Consider the following 27943-nt stretch of genomic DNA (forward strand, 5'->3'; position numbering starts at 1 on the left):
CAAAAACTCATTTTTGAATAAAACTTCAAGAGAATTCTAATACCTTTTTAATATTTTCTAAAAGCAACTGAGTTCTCCCAGGAGAAAGTGGAGAAAGGCTGAGGAGAGATTTTAAGATGTCAGTGGTAAGAGCCCAGCCTTGACAGATCTCAGGAAATGCCACAAAAATTCACTTCCTGAAAGTGAGACGTGTACCCTGAGAAACAGAAGCTGGACCATTTGCTGAGCAGAAACAGAAGGTTACTTTCCACCCCAACAGAACCATAACAAGTTCAGTAAAAAAGAGGAAAGATTCAGACCAAGAAGACACATTTTCAGGAGGCATTTTAGCTTTGTGTAAGCTCTGAGAAGAAGAGGACCTTTGTATTCTGAAACTGTGCTGGACAGGAATGCTAACTGGCCTTTCTCAAGAAAGCTGTTATAAATACCTGGTCTAGGAAAACAAAAATCATTCAATGATGAATAATAAAAAAACAATCACTTCTATACAAAAATACTCTAAGACAAAAGGCAAAAAGGAGCAAAATTTATGAACAAAGTACATCCTCCTGTAAAATATTATAGGGCAGAAGAAAGTTGTGAACATGTTTTGCCATGAATTTGGAGGGGAAAAAAACCCAAAATGAAGTGATGAACTGGATGAAAGAAGATAGATAATAATGCAGAAATGGAAGAACTCAGGGAAAACAGAGTAGAATAACAGGAGATAAGTTACCAATTGGCAGAACTTAGAAAAGGTGTACAAGAAAAAAAACAGCAAAATAAAAAAAATGAAAGCAAAATGCAGCACAAGAGTGAACTGATACTACAGAAAGATAGAATCTACAGAAAGTATCTACAGATACTACAGCAGGTTCATAGAGGATCGAAATGAGAAAGTTAATGCAACAAAAGAAATAAAGACCTAGAATGATCATTGAGACATATTCCAGTAAAGTTACTGGGCTTAAAAGATAAGGAAAGAATCTTTTGGGCAGACAGGTGAAAAGATCAAGTCACTTTTATAAGGAGAAGTCAAGGTGACTTCATATTTTTATATAGCAACACTGAATACCAGAGGCAATACTCCCAAGATTCTCAAGGAAAGAAAGTTTAAGATAAGGATGGTATATACATGCCAACTCTTCTTCAAGGATAAAGACTACAAACAACAACTTTAAAGATGCAAAAACTGGAGGAATATTATTTTGTTGATCTTTTTTGTGGAAAATAATAAAGAACAACACTCAGCCAATCAAGAAGTTTGGAAAAAGATTGGAAGAGAGTGAATATATTTAACAATACCACTAACACTAGAAAAAATGCTGGTTAGAGTGGAAGATATAGTACAACTGAAAAATTGGGAGGGGAAGAGGGAAAGAAATTGGAAGAAAGAGTAAGTGTGTTTCCTGTCTTGTACAAGAGCTGGAAGTCAAAGGATTTCATTTAAACTTGATAAATCAAGAAATAAAAACCTAAACATTCTTAAGGATATCAAGGCAAATACTAAGAAAGATAATTCTGACTGAAAGCAACATGCAGAGGAGAGATGAGAGGAGGGAGGAGGAGGAAACATACTAAATGTTTAACTGCTCATAGTTGTAACTAATAAGGATGGACACTCATAAACATGACTAAGAGTAATTTATAATTAAAGATAACTAGAGAAAAACCATAAACTTCCCATCAAGAACACAAAAGAGATTGACAAAGAAAACAAAGTGAAGAAAACTGATCATAGTGAACAGTTTCTAAAAAATAGTAAGAATTTGTCATAAAAGATAAAGTGATAGAACTAATACAAAATATATCCAACTGGGCCAAAACTACCTACCAAATGAAAATGAATTTCAGATGTCATATTTAGTGTACAAGAGATACAATTAAAATAAAGGGATTCAGAAAAGTAAAAAAAAAAAATCCAAAAAGGACAGAAATGTATCAGCAAATGTAAACAAAAAGCAGGAGTCATGATAATGAAGCTTAATAGCAGACAATTTTAAACCTAACATTTATATAGCATTATTACATGCCAGTAAGCATGTAGTAAGCACTTACTGCTTACTTAAGTGTTTTGTATATACTAATTTATGTAATCCGCTTCAAACCCAGTGAGATAGTTACTATCATTATGCCCATTTTTTTTTGGATGAAGAAACTGGGACACAAAGACATTTAGCTTTGCAAGTGTGAAAGTCTGAATTTAAACCTAACCAATCCAGAATTTGTGATCTCAGTAACAATGTTTCCTGCTTATCCAGGACAAAAAGCATTAAGTGAGAAAAAAAAGAATGTTAAAGGATACAATTCACAATGCAGAATATAAGTTACAAACAGTATATGCAACAAAAAAGTAGTATCAAGACTGACAGAGTAAAAATAAAAAGAGATATTTACAAGGAGAAACTGTAGTAGAAGGGACTTCAGTTTTTTTAACAGTATATTGAGATGTAATTCACATACCAGATGTTTCACCTATTTAAAGTATACAACTCAGTGGCTTTTAGTGTATTCACAGGGTTGTGCATCCATCATTATGATCAGTTTTAGAAGAGCTTCCTTACCCCGAAAAGAAACTCTATATTAGCCACAGTCATGGAGATCTACAAATAACTTTTTCATTCTTTCTTTTTTTAAAGAAATATTTTCTCTTTTAAAATAAAAACTGTGTGTATTTAAGGTGTACATGATTTGATACACATACACATAGTAAAATGATTACTACAGTCAAGATAATTAACCTATCATCTCCTCACATAGTTACCATTTTTTTGTATGTGTCATGAGAGCACCTAAAATCTACTCTCTTAGCATATTTCCAGTATTCAATACAGTATCATTAACAATAGTCACCATGCTGTACATAAGATCTCTAGACTTAATCTTCTTCGTATACAGCTGCGTTTGTACACTTTGACAAACATCTTTCCATTTCCCTATCCCTTGGCCCCTTATAACCAGTACTCTACTCTCTGCTTTTATGAGTCTGACTTTTTTTAAAGATTAAACATGTAAGTGAGATTATGCAATATTTGTCTTTTTCTGTCTGGCTTATATCGCTCAGCATAATGTCCTTCAGTTTCATTTATGTTGTTCTAATGACAGAATTTCCTTCTTTTTTTAAGGCTGAGTAATATTCTGTGGTGTGTGTGTGTGTGTCACATTTTCTTTATCCATTTGTCCGTCAGTGGGCACTTAGGTTGATTCCATATTTTGGCTATTGTGAAAAATGCTGCAAAGAACACAAGAGTGCAGACATCTCTTTAAGATACTGATTTCATTCCCTTTGAAGAAGGAGGATTGCTTGATCATACAGTAGTTCTATTTCTAATTTTTTGATGAACCTCCATACTGTTTTTCCATAGTGGCTGCACCAATTTACATTCTCACCAATAGTGCACAAGGATTCCCTTTTCTCCACATCCTCTCCAAAACTTGTTATCTATTGTTTTCTTGATAATAGCTATTCTAACAGGTGTCAGGTGATATCTCATTGTGGTTTTGATTTGCATTTCTTTGATGATTAATGATATTGAGTATCTTTTCATATACATATTGGCTATTGGTATATCTGTATTTCTCAAAAGAATGTCTATTCAGGTTCTTTGCCCATTTTTAATTTGGGTTATTTGTTTTCTTGCTATCAAGTTGAGTTCTTTATATATTTTGAATATTAACCCCTTATCAGATGTGTGGTTTTCAAATATTTTCTCCCATTCTGTAGGTTGTTTCTTCACTCTGTTGATTGTTTCCTTTGCTGTGCAGAAGCATTTTCAGTTTGATGTAATATCTTTTGCCTATTTTTGCTTTTGTTGCTTGTACTTTTGGGGTCATATCCAAAAAAATCATTGCCCAGACGAATATCAAGAAGAGTTTTCTCCATGCTTTCTTCTAGTACTTTTACAGTTTCAGGGTCTTACATTTAAGCATTTAAAGAACAGATAATTGTACAGTGATTCTAATACATTCACAGTCTAGACAAAAAGGAAAATCTTCAAGTTCCTCTTATGAAAACAGCATGCCAAACCTTAAAAAAGATAAAAGCAAGAGCAAACGATAGACATCTCACTTCTGAATGGTGACACAAAAATCCTAAATGAATTACTAGCAAGTAATTTATAAAAACCTTTTCATAATACAATATACACATATGGAAAGACTGCATTAAATATAAAGATCCATAAATAATTATAAAGCACAGACCCATGCAAATACTACCCAGGTCAAGAATTTAAACATCACCAGCACCCTAGGAGGCCCTCAGGTAACTTTGCCCAATCATCCCACTCTCCCCTTTAAAAGTGACTACTATCCTAACTTTTTTGAAAATCATTTTTTTATTTGTTTACATTTATCACCTATGCATCTCTAAATACTCTAGTTTTGCCCACTTTTGAACTTTACATAAATGAAATCATGCAGTATATATTTTGTGTCTTGCTTTTAGGAAAATTTAAGCTATGTTTGTAAGATTTATTCATCTTGGTGCAAATGTTTGTAATCTGTTAATTTCCATTGATGTATAAAATACCCTAATTTGTCTATTATTCTGTTGGTGAACTTGTAGATTATTTTCAGTTTTTGAATGTTATAATGTTGCTGTAAACATTCTTACCCTGCAGAATTAAAAATCATTATGACTAAGTGGAATATATCCCGGGAATGCAAAGATGATTCAATATTAGGAAATATATAGACATAATTTATCACTTTAATGGGTCAAAAAAGAAAACAATGTGATAATCTCCATAGATACAGAAAAATATTTGAAAAAACTAAATCCATTCTTGGATAAAACAGTGATCATGGGTTAGTTGCTTAACATCAGATAATGTATTTACCTCTATCCCAAAGTGTCATTCTTAGTAGAGAAACACTAGAAGTATCCTCACAAGCAAAGGATACCAAGTATTTACATTATTATTTAACCATGTACCAGACTTAAAATCTTATAAAATTATGATGAGAAATAATGAGAGGTATAAAACTTGGAAAGGAGGAGGAATGATAAGATTTTATATCTAAAACCCAATACTACCAATAAAGAAATGCAGTAATGTATCAGCTTATGAAACTAACAAACAGAAATCAATAGCCTTCATACAAGACTCCATTTGCAACAGCAACAAAAATAATAAAATACTTCTGAATAAATTTACCAAGAATATATCCAGGATTCTATTAGGGGGAAAAATCCTCTAAAAAAAGGCATAAAGAATATAACAGAAGATGTCAACAAATGAAAAGAGACACTACATGTTTTGATAGGAAGATTCAAAATCATAAAGATGTCAACCTTCCCTAATTTACATTTTAACTTCAGATCCAGTAAAAATACCATGTTTTTTCCTGTAACCAGATAAGCTGATTTTCAATTTTATAAACCAGAATCATCAAGAAAACAAGAGGGGGGAGAAGAACTAGCTTTTTCAGAAATTAAAATATTCTGTAGAGCTTCAGTAATTAAAGCAGTCTGTTTCTGGTGTGTAATAAGGCAAATGAATCAATCCAATCAGCACATAAAGCACTAGAGAAAATTACCAGACAATCTCACTCATGACCATAGTTGTAAAAATCCTGAATTAAACATGAGTAAACTGAATGTAGTAAAACACAGATACACACACACACAGACACACACCATACCCCTCATGATCAAAGGGGCTTTATTTCAGGAATACTAGTTGGATTTAACATTTTAAAGATTATTTAATGTAATTTGCCTTATTTTTAGTATAAAAAAGAAAAATTGTTGATATTATCATCTCAGTAGCTCAACACTCAGCCATGCCAAAAACATTTAACTAATTACATATAGGAGAAGACTTCTTTAGTCTGATAAATGCTATTTACAAACAAAAAAAAAAGAAAGACATTTTTTAACAAACCTTGTACCTATTAATGACTTACTGAAACTTTCCTGAAATTGAGAATGAGACAAGAATGGTCGCTATTACTGTTTTAATTCAACATTGTACTGGAAGTCCTAAACAGTGCTATAAAGAACAAGAGATAAAAGTAGTTTGGGAAGGAAACAAAATTTTCCTTATTTATAAATGATGTGATTGTTTACACAGCAAATCCAAAAGAATTCAGAGATGAATTATTAGAATGAAAATGAATAAACTCCAGCTATACTGCAACATATGATTCTCAAAGATAGTGTTGAGTGAAAGTCATACTCAAAGGAATACTTACTGTATTATTCCATTTACATATTGTTCAAGAAAGTGACAAGACTAAATTATATAATTTAGTGACATATACACAGGTGATCAAATTATGGAGAAAAGGAAGGAAGCAATTATTACAAAAGTCAGAAAAAGCTACTTCTGAGGGGGTATTTCTGGGTCCACAGGAGGGAAAGCAGTGTGATATGAGGTTAGAGAAAGGCCATTAAGAATTCTGGGTCTTAGCCTAAGGTTAATGGGTTTGTTGAACAGTTTTGAGCCAGAAAATACTACTTATCTGGTATTTTTCAAGAGGACAACTCTGAATAATTGTCGGTTGTAGAAGGGCAGAATCGGAAGTAGGGAAACCAGTTAGGAAGAGACTGCAGTAGCTCAGCTGAGTGATGTTGGTGGCTTGGATTAGGGGATTGTATTAGTTTTCTATCACTGTTGTAACAAATTAACACAAACATAAGAGCTTAAGACAACATCATTTATTATTTTCCATTCTGTCAGACAGAGCCCTATGCAGGTCTCACTGGGCTAAAATCGAATTGTCGGCAGAGATATGGTCCCTCGTGGATGCTCTAAAAAGAATCCATTCCCTTGCCTTTTCCAGCTTCTAGAGACTACATGCATTCCTTGGCTCAAATCCCCCACCGTCCATTTTCAAAAATAGCAGCGTTGCATCTCTCTCACTTTTCTTCTGTAATCACATCTCCCTTTGACTCTGACTTCAGCTAGGGAAGGTTCTCCCCTTTTAAGGACTCATATGATTAGGTTGGGTTCACCTGGCTAACGCGGGATAATCTCCCCGTCTCAAGGTCCCTAATCTTAATCACACCTGCAAAATCCCTTTAGGTATGGTAAGGCAAGGAATTGTAGGTAATTTATTCACAGGTTCTGGGGATTAGGGTATGTATTAAGACCAATTAGGACATCTTTTTCCTATTTAGGTCATCGTTGTGGGCTTTTATTCTGCCTGTCACAGCGGTAGACATGCAAATGGACATAGTGTGAGTAAGGACATACTCAAGTTTTCACCTGAGTTTGAGAAGCAGTCTGGCTGCCTCTGGTAGCCTCTGCCTACCTTCTGAATTAGCTCCACCACCCACTCTCTATATGTTGATCACCTAAACCTATAATCATCCTATAATTAAGACACCTCACTCTTCAATTCAGGCCTGTCCTGAATTCGTTCCTTAGTCCCCATCTTTCTCAGTCCTACTGATTATCTTTTCTCAAGGCCAAAGACATTCAGACCAACTCAAGGCTCTGGTTATGCACAATTGCATGGTGGTTTTGTAGGCAGAACTGTGTCTGCTCTAATAGGAATGGTCATAAATGCACAGCAATCTGATTATCCAGAGCACTCTCTCTGTAATTTTAGCTTATTATCAATAAAACGTTGGCTGGTCGTATTAAATCTGATGTGTTTTCTAACTGGAAAAAAAATGTATGGCTCTTTGAACTGTTAGCCACATTTTTAATGTTGTAAGTAATTAGACAGGCTCTAGGTAGTGGGCAATATCTTTCTACTATCATAGTCCTGCCTACTCCCTCCCTCTGTCTGTTCCAGTTATCCTAACAATTCCCTTCTCTATTCTCACCAGGTCTTCCACAAATGTCCCAACAACCCTATGCACAAATTTCCACAAGATGTGAGAGATATACTTCAAGAACTATGCTTTGAGAAGTCAATTCCATTTCCATACCGGTATGAAGTCTAACATAAACAACTCTAAAAAAAGTCAATGTTCAGCTATTCCCTTCAAAGCCCTTGGTAAACAGTAAGGAATTAAAAATCTCCCTTCACTTTTGGAGTCAAAAGAATACACTAATGAGTGGAAAACAACAGCCATATTTCTGTTTCTCTCAGACTATGAAAAAAAGAGGGTGATTAAAAGTTCAGTATTTTGGTTTAAAAGATCAAATTAACACCATCTTTTTGTTACACTATTTTTTATACTTTTCTTAAAATACACATGTATTGTGTGCATGCATGAGAGAGGAATCATCCACAGATTCAATAATGCTTTATTCTCAGATATCAATGTCAGTACTCTACCCTATGCCTTTAGATCCTTTAGTTGTTATTGATGAAGAAAATACTTCATAAATTTGCTTTGAATTTTCCAAACCTCCACTCTAGGATCTGCATTGTATAAACAGCTCTTTGTTAAAACGAAAGCAGGTGACATTATCACATACTACAATTGTGCTTTGGATCTATAATTACATCTCCTCCAAGTCCTCTTGACTTTCCACTGTATGTCTCTAAACTTTCTGTGAGCTGCTTGACATTTGATCTGGGATCATTCAGGCTGCCCTTCCCAGGCTCTTCTCTTCACTGTGTCTTTAAACTCCTTGCGGCAGTGATGTGACTAGAAATGAACACTGCTTTCAGACACAGCCAGCACGTAGCTCTGAATTTTTTAGCATGTTTTCTTCAACCTTCCTCCTCAACTTTCCCTCTTAGTTATTCCATCTGTCTCTCAGGCTATGTGTGTGTTCAGTTGTTTCAGCATTCTTTCCTGAGATTACCAAATAATGATGGCTTTTATAATCAGCTAACTGTCTATCTGACTAAACAATTGTTCAGTATTTGTTTCATTTTGGACAGTTAGCCCTCACCAGTTGTTTTACATTAATCAATTCATTCATGCAGCCAACAAAAAATTTATTCAGCTATTTCTATGGACCACTCTTTGTTCTACCTATATGGGATTCAATGGTTGGCAAAAACAAACTCTGTTCCTACATTCATGAAGGTGATAGTCTGGGGGAGGAGAACACTGTTATGGAAATGACCCTGCAAAAAAAAGTAAAATTACAACTTCAAGAAATACCCCAGGAGTACCAGTTTCTATGAGAATGTGTGACAGGGACATTCAAAGAAGAATTCTCTGAAGAACTGGTGTTTGACCTGAGCTCTGGCAGATATACAAGTATTGACTAAGGAAAGGGATAGGATGGGTACATTCCAGGGAGTAGGAACAGCCAGGGAGGGGGAGCAGCATATGCAAACATCCTCTGGTGGCAAGGAACATGAAATGTTTGAGAACCTGAACTGAGGCCAGTACGGTTTGTGCATGGGGAGCGAGGGAGTTGGGGTGGCAGATGCTGGCAGAGAGACAGGCAGAGGCCAGACAACAGAGGAGCTCACAAGCCCTATAAAAAATTAGTTCCTAACACATGAAAGGATGCTCAACATCTCTAATCATTAGAGAACTGCAAATCAAAACTACAATGAGGTATCAACTCAGACCATTCAGAATGGCCATCATCGAAAAATATACAAATAATAAATGCTGGAGAGGGTGTGGAGAACAGGGAACCCTCCTACACTGTTGGTGGGAATGTAAATTGATACAACCACTATGGAGAACAGTATGGAAGTTCCTTAAAAAACTAAAAATAGAATTACCATACGACCCAGCAATCCTACTACTGGGCATATACCCTGAGAAAACCATAATTCAAAAAGAGTCATGTACCACAATGTTTATTGCAGCACTATTTACAATAGCCAGGACGTGGAAGCAGCCTAAGTGTCCATCGACAGATGAATGGATAAAGAAGATGTGGCACATATATACAATGGGAGTATTTCTCAGCCATAAAAAGAAACGAAACTGAGTTATTTGTAGCGAGGTAGATGGACCTAGAGTCTGTCATACAGAGTGAAGTAAGTTAGAAAGAGAAAAACAAATACCATATGCTAACACATATATATGGAATCTAAAAAATAAAAATAAAAAAGGTTCTGAAGAACCTAGGGGCAGGACAGGAATAAAGACGCAGACATAGAGAATGGACTTGAGGACACAGGGAGGGGGAAGGGTAAGCTGGAACAAAGTGAGAGAGTGACATGGACATATATACACTACCAAATATAAAATAGATAGCTAGTGGGAAGCAGCTGCATAGCACAGGGAGATCAGCTCAGTGCTTTGTGACCACCTAGAGAAATGGGATAGGGAGGGTGGGAGGGAGACACAGGAGGGAGGAGATATGGGGATATATGTATACGTATATTTGATTCACTTTGTTATAAAGCAGAAACTAACACAACAATGTAAAGCAATTATACTCCAATAAAGATGTTAAAAATAAATTTGTTCCTTACCCCAGGACAAGGAGAACCACTGAAGGGCTTGTCCAAGGGAGGGTGACATCATTAAATTTTCATGTCTCCCTGCCTTATTTATTTATTTACATCCCAGGGACGTGTTGTGCCATGAATAATAACTGTAAACAGAATAACTCACAGAAGTTCAAATAACATCAGACCTTTTGAATGTGCAATACAAAGATTCTTAATTGAATTCATAATCTCGTCCCTCCAAAAGGGCTTTACTGGCAATGCCCAGGCACCAACTTGGGTGGCTATTTTGGGGCATACCCATATAATATATATTTTATTTTATTTTATTATTTTTTTTTTTTGTGGTACGTGGGCCTCTCACTGTTGTGGTCTCTCCCGTTGCGGCGCACAAGCTCCGGACACGCAGGCTCAGCGGCCATGGCTCCGGGCCCAGCCGCTCCGCGGCATGTGGGATCTTCCCAGACCGGGGCACGAACCCGCGTCGCCTGCATTGGGAGGCGGACTCTCAACCACTGCACCACCAGGGAAGCCCTAATATATATTTTAACGGGGGGTACTAATGGTCTTGTTTTATTTTTTCACCACTTCTTGAGCAAAATGAAGAGGGCTTAACATGTTAGAGTCAGCCTAGAGAAGCTGCAGAGCACACAAATGCTCCTATTCTCATTTCTGCTCAGGTGCCTTTGTTTTCCTCATCAGTCTCCAAAGAAAACTGCTTTTGATGTAACACCTCTTGAGGTTTCAAGATAGAGGCTTTCAAAGGTGATGGAATAGTCCCTGAGACCTACTTTGAGCAGGACCCCTGCAGGGAGCCCTGGGAGAGAAGGAGGTAGGAGTTGCTCATGAGAAGTTAAAATCATCATGAAGAATTTGGGACATAAACAAGTGTCTAACAACGTGACATCGCATAAAGCTGTTCTGAGGAATCTGGTGAGCAGCCGGCTTTGAAGGACAGTTGGTCCTCAAAAAACTCAGCAGAAATGAAAGCCTCAAGTGCCAAGAGGCTGCCACTCAACCTCTGTAAGAATTTACAATCAAGCCCTACCCCACCCTTGTCCATTTTGTGCTTCAAAAAGCATCAACCACATTTGGACAAGGCCCTAGTTTACCCTTCATCTCTCTAAGCATCTGTCCATTTCTAACCAAACTAGGCCACGACTCCTTAGGTTCTACTGTGCCTACAGGCCAGAACAGAAGGTCTAGATAAGCAAGCCAAAAGCAATCAGAACTTCAGAAGAATTCAAGGGTTAATTAAAGCTAAAAAGCAAATCACACACACAAAAAGAGAAATACATAGATATAAATAGATATAATTATGCTACCACTGTAGCTTTAAAATAAGCAAAATATATCATTGTATTTACATTAAAATACCAAGAAAGTAAGAATAAATATATGTATACTTTGAGCTTCTATACATTAACTAAATATGGATCTCTCTACATGTGTCCTCCAGAACCTATAGAGATCAATAAGGAGAGCAAATAAAACCACCCATAACCCCTGCCTACTGCATAACTAGAAGACAGAGGATGCTACAAATCCGTTTACACACAGCTAGGAAAAGAAGAATCTGGAATCTGCAGAGCCAGCACTGAAGACTTGTTGGAACTGAGAATTGTCTGGAGAATGCTTGGGAAAAAGGAGAAGGCAGCAGGCCTGGCAGTGGCAGAGCACAGATAAAATCATTCTTAGCAGGAAAATGCCACACTCTGAAAAGATAAACACTGACAAAAGTCTATAATCTGTTGGATCAGGACACCATTACTGGGCACACAAATGGAGGGAGCTGCCCAGAGGTGGCAGTCTTGGGAAGGCACATTTTTGGGGAGATGAGAGGGGTCCTTAAAGCCCAGGTGATGAAGCAGAAGGAGGAAGCAAGATGAGGGGTCCATCAGAAAAGAACGAGAAGGCATCGCCCTCCACCGATAAAAGGTGCCATTTAGTTTTTTGTTGTTGTTTTTTTTTTTTTGCGGTACGCGGGCCTCTCACTGTTGTGCCCTCTCCCGTTGTGGAGCACAGGCTCCGGACGCGCAGGCTCAGCGGCCATGGCTTACGGGCCCAGCCACTCCGCGGCATGTGGGATCTTCCCGGACCGGAGCACGAACCCGCCTCCCCTGCATCAGCAGGCATACGCTCAACCACTGTGCCACCAGGGAAGCCCCATGCCATCTAGTTTTGAAAAGCGCTCTTAAGTGTATCAACAGAAGACAGTGCTCTTGAACTAAGAAATTAAGTGATCCTCCCCAAAATCTTACCACTGTCTGCACAGAATCACCTGTTGTTTCTGATTCAGGAAAATGCAAGACTCTTCAAAGGTAAAATAGCAGATATCATCCCTGCAGAGTCACTGTAAGACCATGGAAATGGAAAACCAAAATATTTCAGCAGGTGAAAATTCTTCCCCCCCCCCAAATGACATAGTAGAAGAAAACTGTAACACAAAGCCCAACTGAATTAAATGTCCATAAAAAAGCACTTTGTATATTAAAAAAAAACCTCTAGTCAGAAATACAAAAGCTCAGAACAGAAACGGGCAAATTTTCAAAAGACAATGTGAAACAGGAATTGGTTGAATGGGGAATCATGGGCACCCCATCACAAGGCGGAGAGCTGGCTCTCAGCACCTTAGCCAAGAGATTGTATTTAGCATCACTAATAATGAAGCAAACGGACATTCTGAGCCTCCTGGTGTGATGCACTAGGGGGACACAATAGGGTATCATCTGTGTAGTATTCTTTCCAAAAATATTTAACCTGAATCTAATCATCAAGAAATAATCAGACCAATCTAGAATACGAGATATTCTCAAAAATAACTGGCATGGACTCTTCAAAAATGTCAGTGACATGAGAAAAAAGGGGGAGGGCACTCATCTAGTAAAAGGAGACTATAAAGAGACATAATAAATAAATGCAGTGTCTGATCCTTTATTCGATCCTGATTTGGAAAAACCCATCAGCTAGAAAGAATATTTTTGGAATAAACGAGAAAATTTAAATATGATCTGTAACTCATATAAATCATGGTATCAAATGTTAAATTTATTATGTTGTGGTAATTATATTGTGATTATGTAGAACGATTTTTTTTTCTTAGCTGAAGATATCAGCTGAGGTATTTAGGGTTGTGGTATCATGTCTAGTACTAACTTTCAAGTGGATCAACAAAATCTGTGTGTGGATAGATGCATGTGTGCACACAGGGATGGATGGAGTTAAAGATAAAACAAAGGTGTCAAAATGTTAATAATTAATAAATGTAGGTGTGCTGGGTTAAACAGTCCCCCCAAAATGCACATTTACCCAGAAGCTCAGAATGTGACCTTGTTTAACAATAGAGTCTTTGCAGAGTAATTAATTAAATTAAATGAGGTCATATGGGATAAAGGTGGGCCCTAAACCTAATATGGTTCTTAGAAGAAGAGGAGACATAGAGACACGCAGGGGAGAAGGCCATGGTGACCGAGGCAGAGATTTGAGGCATAAAAGCCAAGGAATGTCCAGGGCGGCCAGCAATCACCAGATGCCAGGAAGAGGCACAGAATTCTTCCCCGGAGCCTTCAGAGGGAGCAGGGCCTACAGACACCGTGATTTTAGACTCTTAGTCTCCAGAACTGTGAGAGAATAAGTGTCTGTTGTATGAGTTACCCAATTTGTGGTGATTTGTTCTGGAAGTCCTGGGAAACTAATACGGTAGGTACTGGTTAAAAGTGTTCAGGGAAAATACTTTGGGTTTTTCCCATGAGTATGAAATATTTCAAAATCACAAGTTGGGAAAAAATAAAAATAAATAAAAAATTTTAAACTTATGCATAGGAAAAAATCAAGGACATACACCAATCAACCAAATTTATCTCCCCATAGTTGTGAAGAGTCCCTGCCCCTCAGTGACCTCAGAAATCCTCCTGCCCTCCATGTTAAAAAGTGAGCTTAATCATCTCCCTCCCTCCTTCCCAAATTTATGCTTGGTATCTTATGAGACTTTGGTTATTGGGTAGAACCGCCAGATGTGGAGAAATGGGGAGATGATTGGGAATAATACTGCTGAGTCATGGAAATGCAGTTGGCTTTCAATAGAAGTGAGTGGAAAGAAGGTTCTAAAAAGAGGGTAAAGGGACAAAACAGATCCTCTGCTCACAAGAGTGATAGACAGCATCACTTAACAAGTCAAAGTATGAGCAAAGTCAATATTGGACCTGGATTGGGCCAAAGGAACAAAGAAGGTGTTGGCTTCACATAGAAAGGGACGTGCCAGGGGAGGAGCGGGGTCGGACCTGTCACTAAGCTTTCTATCATCTAAGAAGGTTATTTAGTCTGTGGACTTGGAACTCGTCTTCCTGGGTCTGGATTCAGGGTGTCTCTTACTCTGCCTCTGTGAGTTTAGAAAACCGGGGATAATAATCGTACTTTTGCAGGGTTGTTGTAAGAAATGTATCTGCAAAGTACTAAGGAGAGTTCCTGCCACCCAGCATTATGCACGTTTGAGCTGGATATTCTTCTTGAATCTAGGGCCTGGGTTAGGTACCTGGCTTCACCCACTAGTCTCAAACCATGGTGGATGCAGAAGGAGTGACTTAGAGTTTAACCCTGAAATTTTGGAATGATCACGCCCAGTATTTCAAGGTATGGGGAAAAGAATTCTGCAAACGGTACAACGATGGATAAAATTTTATTTTCTCCTTTGAAGTGTTTGTAATTTTCCAAATGTTTTACAATAAGGTAGTGCCAATTTGATAGTCAGAAAAAATGAAAGAACTAACCATGTCCCTTTTACTCCTCATCTTCCCATCGAAAAAATGGAGGTGGTAGAGATAGTGGTGGGGAGGAAAGATTATGCATTTTGTTTTAAAGAATAAGAACATCAGTTAAGAAGCAGAAGCACTCAGATGTCCCACAGCCCCTGCCCCAGACCTGCCCAGGCAGCTGACACTGGGGCTGGTTGCTCAGTAGGTCAGGGGAGACTCAGCGGAAAACTTGTAAAAATTAAAAAAAAAAGACTCAGGTTGACTTTAGTGAATTATTCTGATGAAAATACACAAGCTCAAAGAGGAAAGCAAAAGGATATCAACAAGTTTGGATGTTTATTTAATGTGGATTTATGGACTTCATTACAAAAAAAAACATTGATTAACAATAACTTACCTCCAAACAAAACCCGATGTGTATATGGTTGAAAATAAAATTGATAAACACTTCAGCAGTCATTGCACTGTCCCAGGTTTCAGAACTGTAGATCCCTAAGTGCTTTTTCATAATTTAATCCATTTTTAAAAGGGCACAATGACTAGGGAGTATGGTAGAAAAATGTTATTAAAAATATAAATATATGAAGTATCTGACTTAATGACTACCATATTGATTGCTGAATTTCTCCATGTCTCTGTGTAAACAAATTAAAAAAATCCCTTCTTGACACACATGATGGTCACAGATTCTTAGACACTTAAGAGGGCCCTTAAAGTATATCCAATCCAGCTCTCTATGCAAAGCAGGCATTATAACGCAATGTAAGTGATGAGTAGTCAGGCCCTTAGATGAGGTCTTCAGAACTCTGTCTGAACCACCCTTGTATTACCCAAAGCTGTAATAAATTGAATCATAGCACCTGCTTTTTTTTTCCTTTATGCCACTTATCACAATTGTGACACCATTTTTCACTAGTGTGATTTTTGTTCATTGTCTAGCTTTCCACTGGACCGTAAATCTTTGAGGGCAAAAATTGCGATGACTTTGCTTGCTGCTGTATCCCTAATCCCTTCTACATAGCCTGGAACTCATCAAGTATTTGTTAAATTAATGAATACAGCTTTGGATTCTTCTCCCAATTTTAACACTACTGGAAACTAAAGGTCATTGAGATGTTCCTCAAAGCTGATAAATGTCAGTGTCAAGAATCAGACCCAGCTTCATTTGACCACAGAGGCCATGACTGTCCTAGCAAGCTTCTTGGCCACCCAATTAGTTTAAAGGGAACCTATGAATTAAGCAATTTCAAATTAATAGCACAAATTTACATTCAATTCCTGCTCCCTCTCTCCAAAGCCAATAAAATGTGAATTTCAAATCTGAGTTTTAATTTTCTACAAGATGGTACTAATGCCACCTCTGGGCCTTCGTGCTTTTCTAATGCTTTACATTATATATTTCAATGTTTACACATGCTCACCATCCCTAATCATCTCTATGGCTGTCTTTTTTCCTCTAATCAGAACCTTACAACACAGTTTAAATCAATGGTGTGCTGCAGTCAGCCTGTACTGGCTCCCAGAACCCATGGTTAAATTTTCAGGGAGTTTATGAGCTGGATGTCAAGCCACAGCCATTATTAAAAATTAAACCTACAAGAAAATAAATTATGTGAAAAACAAATGAAATTTCAGTGGAGAAAAATAAGCTTTTAAATAAATGGTGCTGGAACAATTGGACATCCACGGGCAAAAAAATAACTTTGACTTAAAACCTCATACCATACAAAAATATTAACTCAAAATGGATTGTGGATTTAAATTTAAAATGCAAAATTTTAAAACTTTTATAAGAAAACATAGGAGAAAATCTTTAGGATCTAAACCTACACGAGGAGTCCTGAGACATTACATTAAAGGCATGATCCATAAAAGAAAGAATTGATAAATTTACCTTCATCAAAATTTAAGATTTTTGGGAGCTTCCCTGGTGGCGCAGTGGTTGAGAGTCTGCCTGCCAATGCAGGGGACCTGGGTTCGTGACCCGGTCTGGGAAGATCCCACATGCCGCAGAGCGGCTGGGCCCGTGATCCGTGGTTGCTGAGCCTGCGCGTCCGGAGCCTGTGCTCTGCAATGGGAGAGGCCACAACAGTGAGAGGCCTGCGTACCACAAAAAAAAAAAAAAAAGTTTATGTAATGTATGGTTCTATATTTAAAACATTCTGGATATTTATTGTTATATTCACAATAGACATGGAGAAGAGATTAAGGGTTATGAGAGATGAGGATGGAGTGGTGACAATCTAAAGAGAAAACGCAAGGGAATTCCTTTGTGATGATGGGACATTTATGTATCCTGAATGTCCTGGTGGTTATACAAATCTATACATGGGATAAAACTGCACACATACCACACATATACACAAACACACACACCCAACAAATGAATCCATATTAAAATGGTGATAGCTGATTAAAGTCTTTAGTAGTATTGTATGAGTCTCAATTTCCTGTTTATGGTATTGTATTACGGTCATATAAGATGTCAACACTGGGGGAAGCTGGGTAAGGGGTATGTGGGACCCTGTACTATTTTTGCAAATTCCCGTGTGTCTATAATTACTTCAAAATAAAAAGTAAACGAAACAAATGCAGAAGAAATAAATACTTAAGACATCACTTTCTAATTGCTTTACAACATTTTAGTATTAACGATGCCTTGAAGTTATTCACGTTCACTCTATGCTGGTTATATTAGTCAGCTCAGGCTACCACAACACAACACCAGAGACTGAGTGGCTTAAACAACACACATTTCTCACAGTCCTGGAGGCTGGGGAGTTCACGATCAAGGTGCTGGGCAGATTTGGTTGCTGGTAAGAGCTCTTTTCCTGGCCTGTAGATGACAGTCTTCTAGCTGCGGCTGTGTCCTTACATGGCAGAGAGCAAGCAAGCTGTGGTGTTTTTTCCACTTCTAATAGGGACACTAATCCTATCATGGGAGCCCTACCCTCATGACCTCATCTTAATTTAATTACCTCCCAAAGGCCCCACCTTCAACTACAATCACTCTAGGAGTTAGGGCTTCAACATACAAATTTTAGGGGGATACAAACATTCAGTCCATAACAGTGGAAATATCATACAAGTTCTGCTACTATGCCTCTCTTCCCTACTCTGCATTCAATGATATCTCATTGGTAGCTGGAAACCAGCCATATGAGAGTGTTTATATCACAGAAATAAGTATGCACTACAAATCAGAACTTGGTTTATTGTACAGCTGATTGCAAAAAAAGTAATGGAGAAAATGTTAATATTGTAAATTAAGCTTTAAAGTGTGTTATGTCTGTAACCATTACACCATGAATAGCATCAAATTGAAAAAAGTCTTCTATTATTTGAAAACTATTGTTTGATTCTGCAAAGAAATTACATTTTGATTCAGGTTTGTCCTGAGTGAGAAAAGTTCCAACATTGGTCTTTTTTGTTTCTCTTCTAATTAAGTAACCAAAAATATCAACCACATTCATGTTGGGACTATACTCATTCATTAATTGCAACCACAGATTGTCTACAGATACAAGAATTTTGAAAAAATCAATGAAAGCATTCTGTGAGGACCAGTTGGCTATATGGAATTTACAACAAAGCGTATTGTATATTAGTATCTTATTAGTAGTAGTATTAGTATTTTATTATTATTTCTAAAGTGTGTACTGCCTTTATAGCAAAAAAATTCATAATAAACTGAAGCATGGACATATGCACATTTTAAAAGAGTGCTAGTATGTAAACATTTACTGGCACAACGCTAATTTAAGTCCAATCCTCTCTCTGCTTACTTCAGTGGAGACAAATCACCACTCCCCTTTAAAGTGGTGATGTAGGTTACCTGTGCCACATCAGGATTTTACCATTTGCAGATGTTCTGTTTCTGGGAGACTGATTTGACTCCCTGTATGTTCAGATATGTATGTTCAGAATCAACGACCTCCTATAACTGTAAACCCTTTTGACTTTACAGGAAGATGCTCTAGTTTCTCCCATGAAGAGTCTCTCACTGTGGGCTGGGTCAGTTCCACTTTGCTTTTAGGTTAGATGCCAAATTTCCAAGTTTTCTAGTGATTTTTCCATTTTGTTTGGTATAACAATATCTGAAAGCAAGATTTCTTTACAACTGGTGGTTCATGGGATTAGTCACCTTGGGCCTTTACCTACTAAATACTTTACACTCAGTGTCCCTTTGCTGTGGCATATACTGGTCAGAGATCAAACTTCCCAACCAATTTGCTGTTGGTTCCATGTGTAGCTACTTTCGGGCTCTGTGCTTCTGTTTATTCTGGAAGGCCTTTCACCCCAATTCCAGTGCCCAGCACCTACCCTTCTATTGAGGTTCAGTTCAGCTACCTTGCCTTTCCTTTCCTAATCCATTCAGTATGGGAAAAAAATCATCCTTTTCTCTGAATTCCTCAATATAGCCATATCTTTCTTCTGACATCTTCTCCCTTATACTGCTATCACATATATCTGTGGCTTATGTCAGAGGTTTCTATTATCTCCTTGAGGAAGAGCTCTTCCCTAATTTATTTCTAAATCCCACCATGGTGACTAGTTTAATGCCCGTACATAGTTAAGACTTTTGAAAAATTGGTTCAGCGGAATGAGTGGGCTATATGTCACCAAATGAACAAGTTGAGTTCATCTCCTTAAGCCTCAGTTTTCTTACCTGTAAGTTAGGAATGATAATCAAGAGATTATATCTTATAGTTATTGTAAAAAACAGAGATAAGATATATAAAATGACTAGCACAGTGCCTGGTTAATTGTGGCTGCTCAATAAATGGTGTGTGTGTGTGTGTGTGTGTGTGTGTGTGTGTGTGTTTGTGTGTGTAATACATAGGATACACATATAACATAAATATGTGGTATATATAATTACCATTGCTGGCACTATCATTACCATATGACTATTATTGATACCAGGTTCAAGTTTCAGTGAGTGTGTCTATGAATTCTCTAGCACAGTGTGGTGTAAGAGCTTAGGCCTATAAGTCAGGAGTCAGACAGAAGATGCAAGTTTCCATCTCAGTTCTGCCCAATGTTCATGATCTTGGGCTAGTCAACCTCCCTGGGCTTCAGTTCCCTTATCTGCAAAATATGTGTGTGAATGCAAGGAGAAGGCTGAGCCTTTTTGAAGGTCTGTCCCTCCACAATACCACGTGGCAAGTCCCCTTGGGTGAACTGGGCTCCCAGTGACAGGCAGCACACTGCCTTCAATAACTGCCTCTCTCTAAACCCTCAGCAATGGGCTAAGTACCCTTTGGCAAGGCTGTCTCGGTGATGTACGCATGGGTGCAGAGATCCCCAGCCATTCCACTTGTTGACTTTACTGGCTGGAGAAGGATTATTTCCTTCTTCATTCTGTGACTACAGTGAACATTTGGAAGTTGTAGGGGAAAAAATCAATGCCAGAGAGTTCTGGAGGTGATGTATCTAATACTTTTTCTCTTGGCAAGTCACTGCGGGGGGATGCCTCTCAAGTTGATCACTCTGATGACAGTGCACCAGTGCATCCTCCCTGCAGACCCCATGTGACACAGGGCTGGGGACCTCAATTACAGAGGCAGGAACACAGAAGTCCAGAATAGCAAGGTGTCTCAGCTGGGAGAGGCCTGTCTAGTCTAAGCATTCGATTTTACACATGAGGAAACTGAAGGTCAGAGGGGCCAAAGGACTCCTTCAAGGTCGCAGAGCTAGTTAATGGAAGAGCTGGGTCTCGGAAGCGCACCTCCTGGAGTCCCGGCTCACAGCTTCTGCTCCCACTTCAGTCCCACCTGCTGTGGGCCAGTATCACGGCCGGCCAGGAGCCTCTCTGATGGCAAAAGTGAGTTCCAAACAGGCACCAATGAACATTGTCTTCTCCCCTGCCCCCCAGGTCTCAAATAAAATCTGACTGTTGGAGAGAGTTGAAGTTGGTTTTGGGAAAAACTAATTCCAATCTCTAACTCCCATGAGAACAGTGAAAATTGTTGTCTTTAATGTATATGCCACCCCATCCTGGATGTGATTATTCAGGAGCAGTGAGCAACTGGTGCCTCAGGGGCCCTTTTCCTTTTCTGGCTGAGCACAGACCCAGCGATGCACCTCAGGGCGTGGCTTACAAGAAACAGTAGTTATGTTTCCTGTAATGTATCTGCCCAGACTCAGATGGCAGTTGCTGACCGTGAGCTCCTAGAGAAGAGTGTAGCCCAAGCATCAACCTGGCACAAGAGCCAGCACCTGGAAGACATTCAAAATGTTGGTTGGATGAGTCCAGAAAGTGTCACTCATGCTGGTGACCCCAATATCACAGAATATGTAGAATATGAAAAGGCTCTTTTCATATAATAATAGCTGCCCTTTAACAAATGAAGATGAGGTTGAAAACGAGTCATTTGAGCTTAAGGAAGCTTATGGTTCTTGATATGTTTTGGAGTAAGAAAACCAGACATACGCTTTATCAGATTCACTATAGTGGGAGTAGTCACACGGGAGGAAGGGAAGTAGAGTGAGAAGTATATTCTGTTTATAGTCTTATTTCAATAGTTTTCTTTCTCTCTTTTTTCACTCATTAATAAAATGACGTATGGGATGACCTGGAGTCTCTAACATTGGAATATGGTGCTATTCTGGAAATCTGCGCTCTGGGGCTTGGTAGGAGACGTAGTGCTCCCATTTACTCTCTCTCTCTCTCTTTCTCACTGGCCAGTTCTCTTTCTTTGGGGGGATGTTGGTTCTGAGGAGAGAAATCAGGGAGCTGATCACTTAGGTGGGAGGAGCTTACAGGAGTCAGAAAGTCTTCCGAGGTAGAGACGTCTAAGTCCCACTTCATGTCCCCTTGCTGGCCCAAACTCCCTTAGGTTGGGACAATGTGGCTGAGTTACAATCAATGAAATGTGGAAGAAGTGTCACGAGGGCTCTTCCCGGCCCCTACAGATATGTGGGGAAACTTTTAGCCTCCTCTTTTCTTGACACAGCAAACTTGCAGCCGCAGGATAGGAGAGGGTCACCTGATTCACTCTGGACTTTGAGTGCAGAATAAAATCCTCAGTGTCTTAAACAATTTACTCATTGAGGTTTATTTATTACTGAAGCATAGCCTACCTTATCCTGACCTTTCTTCTAATTTGTCAAGCCCATTGCATCTGAGGATGACAAGGTGGGGCAGAATGCAGGACAGGAGACTTCTTCAGGATTCAACGTTTTGCATTTTTTTTTTAGAGATCCTCTCCTGTTATCCTGCTTAGAAACATGAATGTGTCAGCACAGGATACAGGGATTTGAGGGGAATTTATACACATGCCCAAATTTTCTCTTCTGGCCCGAGTTTCCCCAAGTGTTCCTTTCTTGTTTTAATATGTACTAAAAAAAACAACCTTATAAGATAAAAGATAAACTTTGAAGGTGAATTAAATACTTTGGTAAACTTTCAATAGTTTTGTAACTTTTTAATAATCATGATCTTTTAACTTTAACAATCCCTCACTTAAAGTTACTAATTTTCCTTAAGAAAACAGGGGATAAGCTTCATGACATTGGTCTTGGCAGTGATTTCATGGACCTGACATCAAAAGCATTGGCAACAAAAGCAAAAACAGACAAGTGGGATTACATCAAACTAAAAAGCTTCTGCACAGCAAAGAAAACAATCCTATCTCCTGTCTCATTTCTTTTTCCTACTCAGCCTTTCAGCCCCACTCCTTCCTTCTGAATTACATGGCCTTATGGTTAATCATTTTAATGTGCAGATTAATTCTGGTCTTCATGTCCTGTCCGCAGCTGACAGAAATGAAGGTAATGAAGGAAGAGAAGATTCTGAGTCATTTACCTCTCCTCCCCCAAGAGATTTTTTATTAGATATCACAAAGCAAAGAAATCAAACCCCTTTGCCATTGATCAAGCCATGTTCAGGCTCTAGATTGCCAACTGGTAGATACTCCTTGACTGCTCCAAATTATAGATTTAAGTCTTTACAAAACAGGGATCTACTTCTGTGGGAAGAAGAACAGTTCTGCGATAAAGTGTTGGTTCAGTTATTAGCAGACCAAGTACTCCCACACTTGACACACCAACCCCACACACCATGTCTGTGTCAACTAAAGTAGGGACTCCAGTGTCCCTCAGAGGGCAAAGGTTCACAGTACAGATGCCCACTCGCAATCCCCAGCTGTGAAAGCATCAATTCCTGCAACATCAGCAGTTCAGAATGTTCTAATTAATCCATCATTAATTAGGTCCAAAGACATTCTTATTACCACTAACATGGTGTCATCACAAAATACTGCCAGTGAATCATCAAATGCATTGAAAATAAAATGTGAAGATGATGATGACCATGATAATTTGTAATCTAGCCTTGATGCATGTAACATGCATACTTAGTTTTAAATCCATTGTACTGAGGTTAAACATGCATGCTGGCTGTTTCCAAGCTGTGTTTTAGAAAAACAGTATTTAATGAGTAAATATGGTTATCATAATTTTCAATTAAAAAAAGATACCAATTGAGTTTCTTACTACAATATCTGAAATAAAAACTAATTTTCCTCTTGAAAAAAAAAAATAAAGTTACTAATTTAGTTTAAAGAGCTGTTGAAATAAATGTCTAGGTCCAAGATGGAACTGCTTCTGCCTGGGGGGCCATGTCAGCAAACTGAAACATGTAACTTTCAAGTCCCTATAAATGTTCCACTTGACCAGAAATGCAGTATATACAGTCAACCAACCCCCACATGCCAAGCCAACTAGGGGCTCTATACATATTCCCTTTTCCTTATTCATTTAAAATTTCCCTTCTCTATTCCTCATTCTTTATCCTATAAAAGCTTCCTGCCTTCCAGTCCATTTTGAAGTTCTCTGGACCCTTGGGAATGGAGACCGCTTGCTTCATGAAATGTTAAATAAAGTTTGTATCATCTAAATTGTCTTCTTTAATTATTTTAAGAGAGCTTAATCTCTACTTATTTCCTGTTACATGATAGAGAAGAAGTTTCTTTTTTTTAATAAATTTATTTGTTTTATTTATTTATTTTTGGCTGCTGTGTGCAGGCTTTCTCTAGTTGTGACAAGTGGGGGCTACTCTTCGTTGTGGTGCATGGGTTTCTCATTGCGATGGATTCTTTTGTTGCAGAGCGTGGGCTCTAGGTGCATGGGCTTCAGTAGTTGTGGTTTGCGGGCTCTAGAGTGCAGGCTCAGCAGTTGTCGCCCACGGGCTTAGCTGCTCCGTGGCATGTGGGATCTTCCAGGACCAGGGCTTGAACCCATGTCCCCTGCACTGGCAGGCGGATTCTTAACCACTGCGCCATCAGGGAAGCTCCCAGAAAAAATGTTTTTAAAGCTACAGGATACAGCTATTAGACCAGGATTATTTATATTATCATCAACCTAGATGTATAAAATATTACTCATCCTAAACTTCAGTTAATGTCTAATAAAAAAAAAGCAAATTCAGGAATTCTCGACCTGGTTGCATTTTTATTCTCAAAGTTAGTCTGTTGCTAATAAATAAATTATTGTTATGAATTTGAATTGTTGCCCATGCAGACTGGAATCATGGATAACTGAGTAAATGAAAATGTGTCTGAGTTTGGATCAGTACGTTTTATGAGCCTAGAATTTCACAAGAGGAACTGAACTCAGCTAGCACTTCTGAAACCGGGACCCCTGCTAAAACCGAGTTCCCCTCACAAGTATGATTAACCTCTCTATCTAAAACTTAATTCCCTTTCTTGTCCCACCCCTGTTCCCCTCAGGAGTAAGAAGTATTAAAGAAAAGGGGGGATTGAAATTGAGCAGGACCCTATGAGGCCCTCCCATGTACAAAAGCATCTGTGTTCCCCACCCTTTCTTGTCTGTAGAAAAGATTTTAGTCTCCTATGCCTTCCCTGAGCTCCAAAGAGAAGACTCAAATGGTTACTAATTAGAGAAGTGATGGAATGCAGAAACAAAGGAAAAGCAATTAAACAAGATAGCTTGAACATCAGTTCAGTGATAAGACAAGAGTCCTCCTGAAGGAATATACGTAACAATCTGACGCATATCTTTGAGTTGTTATGCAGAAATTAAGACCCCTGACCAGGTGGAGGATGGTGACAACGTGCTGACCCCAGTCTGGTTGGAACCAGAAAGTTGATTGAGATTCCTGAAATTCCACCTTGTCACCTAACCACCACCCTAATCAAAAGAAAGTCATGCACCCTGCAACCCTCACCCCAATGTTGCCTTTAAAAACCTTCCCTGAAAACCATAGAGGAATTTGGGTCTTTTGAGCATGAGCTGCCCATTACCCTTGCTTTGCACCCTGCAAATAGACACTGTACTTTCCTTCACAGAAGTTTTGTGTCAGTTGATTGGCTTTGCTGGGCGGTGGGTGGGTGAACCCAAGTTTGGTTCAGTAACACTTCCATATACTAATTCATATCTACTTAATTTTGTAATTTGGTAGGATGCCAACCTATCCATTCAGGGATAGGCACATCTATTTGAAAATAGTGAAGTTACATGTACAAAAAAATGTATGTCTGCTTATCCTTATGTACATAGAATGCACCATTAAATTTAGACGCAAAAACATGAATCCCAAATCACTTAAATTCCTAGGTAAAGTCATCTAAAGTATTAAAACTAAACAACTTAAACTTTTTTTATCATCCACAAACCATTCTGGCCCACTCTTGCAAAAAAAGCTCACAAGGCAATTTGGGTTGGAGGCATTTTTCTTCTTTAACTCTTCCAAATGCAGCTTTGTATTAGCATGCTCAGTAAAGCAAGTAACACTTCCACTTGATTACTTGAGACCATTCTTGACCCTCATTTCATTCTAGTTGGAGGTAATTACTTGCTGCTAATGCAAAGTGCTAAAGACAGCCTTCAATTCTGTTGAATTATTATGTAGATTGGGAATCAGACCTCCCAATTTTTCTCTTAAGACAGCACCATAACTCTAATCTCTACTTTGTCAAATTCAAAAGTCTACCTATTTTTGAGTGAAAACTCCTTACTTAAAATAAGATATTGGTCCTGGACCTGGTGGAGGAAATGGGTGAGTTTCTTTGGGAATGAGGTCAGGAAAGAATAAGTCAGCAATAAGGGAGGTGAAGTAGATACTTTCAGGATCTAATATACCTCAGAATTGTGGAATGTAGCTCTTACTCTCTTTTTTTCATACCTGGTGTACTGAAAATATAATACAAGATTGTTTAGGCAATCTAAATAGCAACTCTAAATTCAACCACAGTCACTGGATAAGTTTTTGTTTTATCTGAGTCTAGATGAAAACTCTGAATATCAACTCATTTAAATTCAAACCAGTCATGTCTGTATACTAAGAAGTCATCTCTGGATTAATAGTATTTACAATAAAATGGAACAGGGTTTCTCTTAGCCTCATTCCGGGAATGAATAAAAAACAACAGTAAAAGGCTATTTTTTCTGTGAATACCTAAATGACTTCACAGCCATTACTCCACTCAGAGGAAAAATGATTCTCATAGCACAGCGAGGGGGAGAGAATGCTTGGCTTCTGTTAAGAGTAATGGAGGTTGGGATGCAAAGTTCAGTGGTCAGGAAAGAAATAGTTGCCACAGGCCTGGAGAACAGGAGGAAAATTTACTAATTAGTTCTTCCTAAACCAAGAAGCTTATTGTTTAACTCTCCCTCCTTCACGAGAAAGTAAAGCACGGGATCGTATATATTCCTGAAAAGGGTAAATGAAGTATCTTCCAAAAATTAAAAAAAGATGGCAAATGCAATAATAGAAGCTTAAATATATGGGGTTGTACATTCATTCTTTTCTCACAATGTAGAAGATTTAAGTCTACAAAATGTAGAACTATTTGACACCTGAAAAATTGGAAATAGCGAGGGATGATTTATCACCCCCGTTCCTCCCGGGAGGGCAGGGCCAAGCACATTTTCTACTGCATGCCTACTACTTTCCATTTTCTAAAATTATGCTTCTGGTCTTATCAAAACACTATTTTGACACAGCTTTTTTAATCTTCCTTTTTTTCTCCCACAAAATCACCTCAGGCATCACAAACCCATTTTATTGGAAACTGCAATTGGAAACTGCAATCTTGTACTTAAAGAACAACTCAGTGTTAACCCCGGGCCCTCTGGACACACTTTATCAGGTTTAGGTGAGTCCTGGAATCTTAGAACTCCTGACGGGGCTCGGGACAGTAAGGAGGGTTTTACAGACCCTCGCCGTGTAGGGCCCACGCCACAGCTGCTTCACCCTGTGACTGGCGTGGCACTGGGACTTCTACTGAGTCAATCCCAGTTTGCCAGGAGAACCACTCTGAGTCGGGCCCAAGCTGCCCAGCATCCCCTAAGGCAGCAGTGCCACGGTCTGTCGTCAGCTTCCTGGCCTCTTTTTTTACCAAAGATGGTCAGATGTTCGCCTAAGTTGGTTTTCCTCAATTTGCTAAGATCCAAATGCAAGGAAAAGGCAATTTCTCCTCAGGTGAATTCTGGGGAGAAAAAGCTATAACTACAGATCCAAAAAAAACGCTGGGGAAGACAAACTGGGAGAGAGAAGCAGAGAGCGGTTTCCAGGGGAAATCGGTGTCATTAGGCTGATGCTAAAATCTCCTGTGAACCTAAAAGCTTGTCCTTATTCAAGGAAGCTGCTTTACAGGCAATGTGCTAGCTTATTTCCACAAATGAATTCTTTTGGAAGGATAGTTTTTCAGGTTATAATTCACTCATTCATTCATTTGCTTGCCAGTGAGTATATACTCAATAACTGCATAAGCCAGACTCTGTGTAAAGCCCTGAGGATACACAGTGAGCAAATGGACAAACATCCCTACCTCCATGTGGCTCACATTCTCAGGGGTGGGTAGGGGTGCAGAATAAATAATTAGGTGGATAGAAAGGAAGATAGAGAGGGGGCAATCTAACTTATTCTCGGTACCTTAGATACTTTTTATACTCAGCCTCCTTGAGCCTAT

At 38.6% G+C, this 27943-nt stretch overlaps 1 protein-coding gene and 1 pseudogene across 2 annotated transcripts in view; one reads left to right on the forward strand and one right to left on the reverse strand.

The window, feature by feature from the left end:
* Positions 1-27943, reverse strand: part of ST6GALNAC5 (ST6 N-acetylgalactosaminide alpha-2,6-sialyltransferase 5) — a 170835-nt gene that overhangs the window by 65019 nt on the left and 77873 nt on the right. The window lies entirely within an intron of this gene.
* Positions 22712-23336, forward strand: LOC132516456 (transcription initiation factor TFIID subunit 9-like; annotated as a pseudogene).

Source organism: Lagenorhynchus albirostris, chromosome 2 (genome assembly GCF_949774975.1).
Source record: "Lagenorhynchus albirostris chromosome 2, mLagAlb1.1, whole genome shotgun sequence".
NCBI lineage: Eukaryota > Metazoa > Chordata > Mammalia > Artiodactyla > Delphinidae > Lagenorhynchus > Lagenorhynchus albirostris.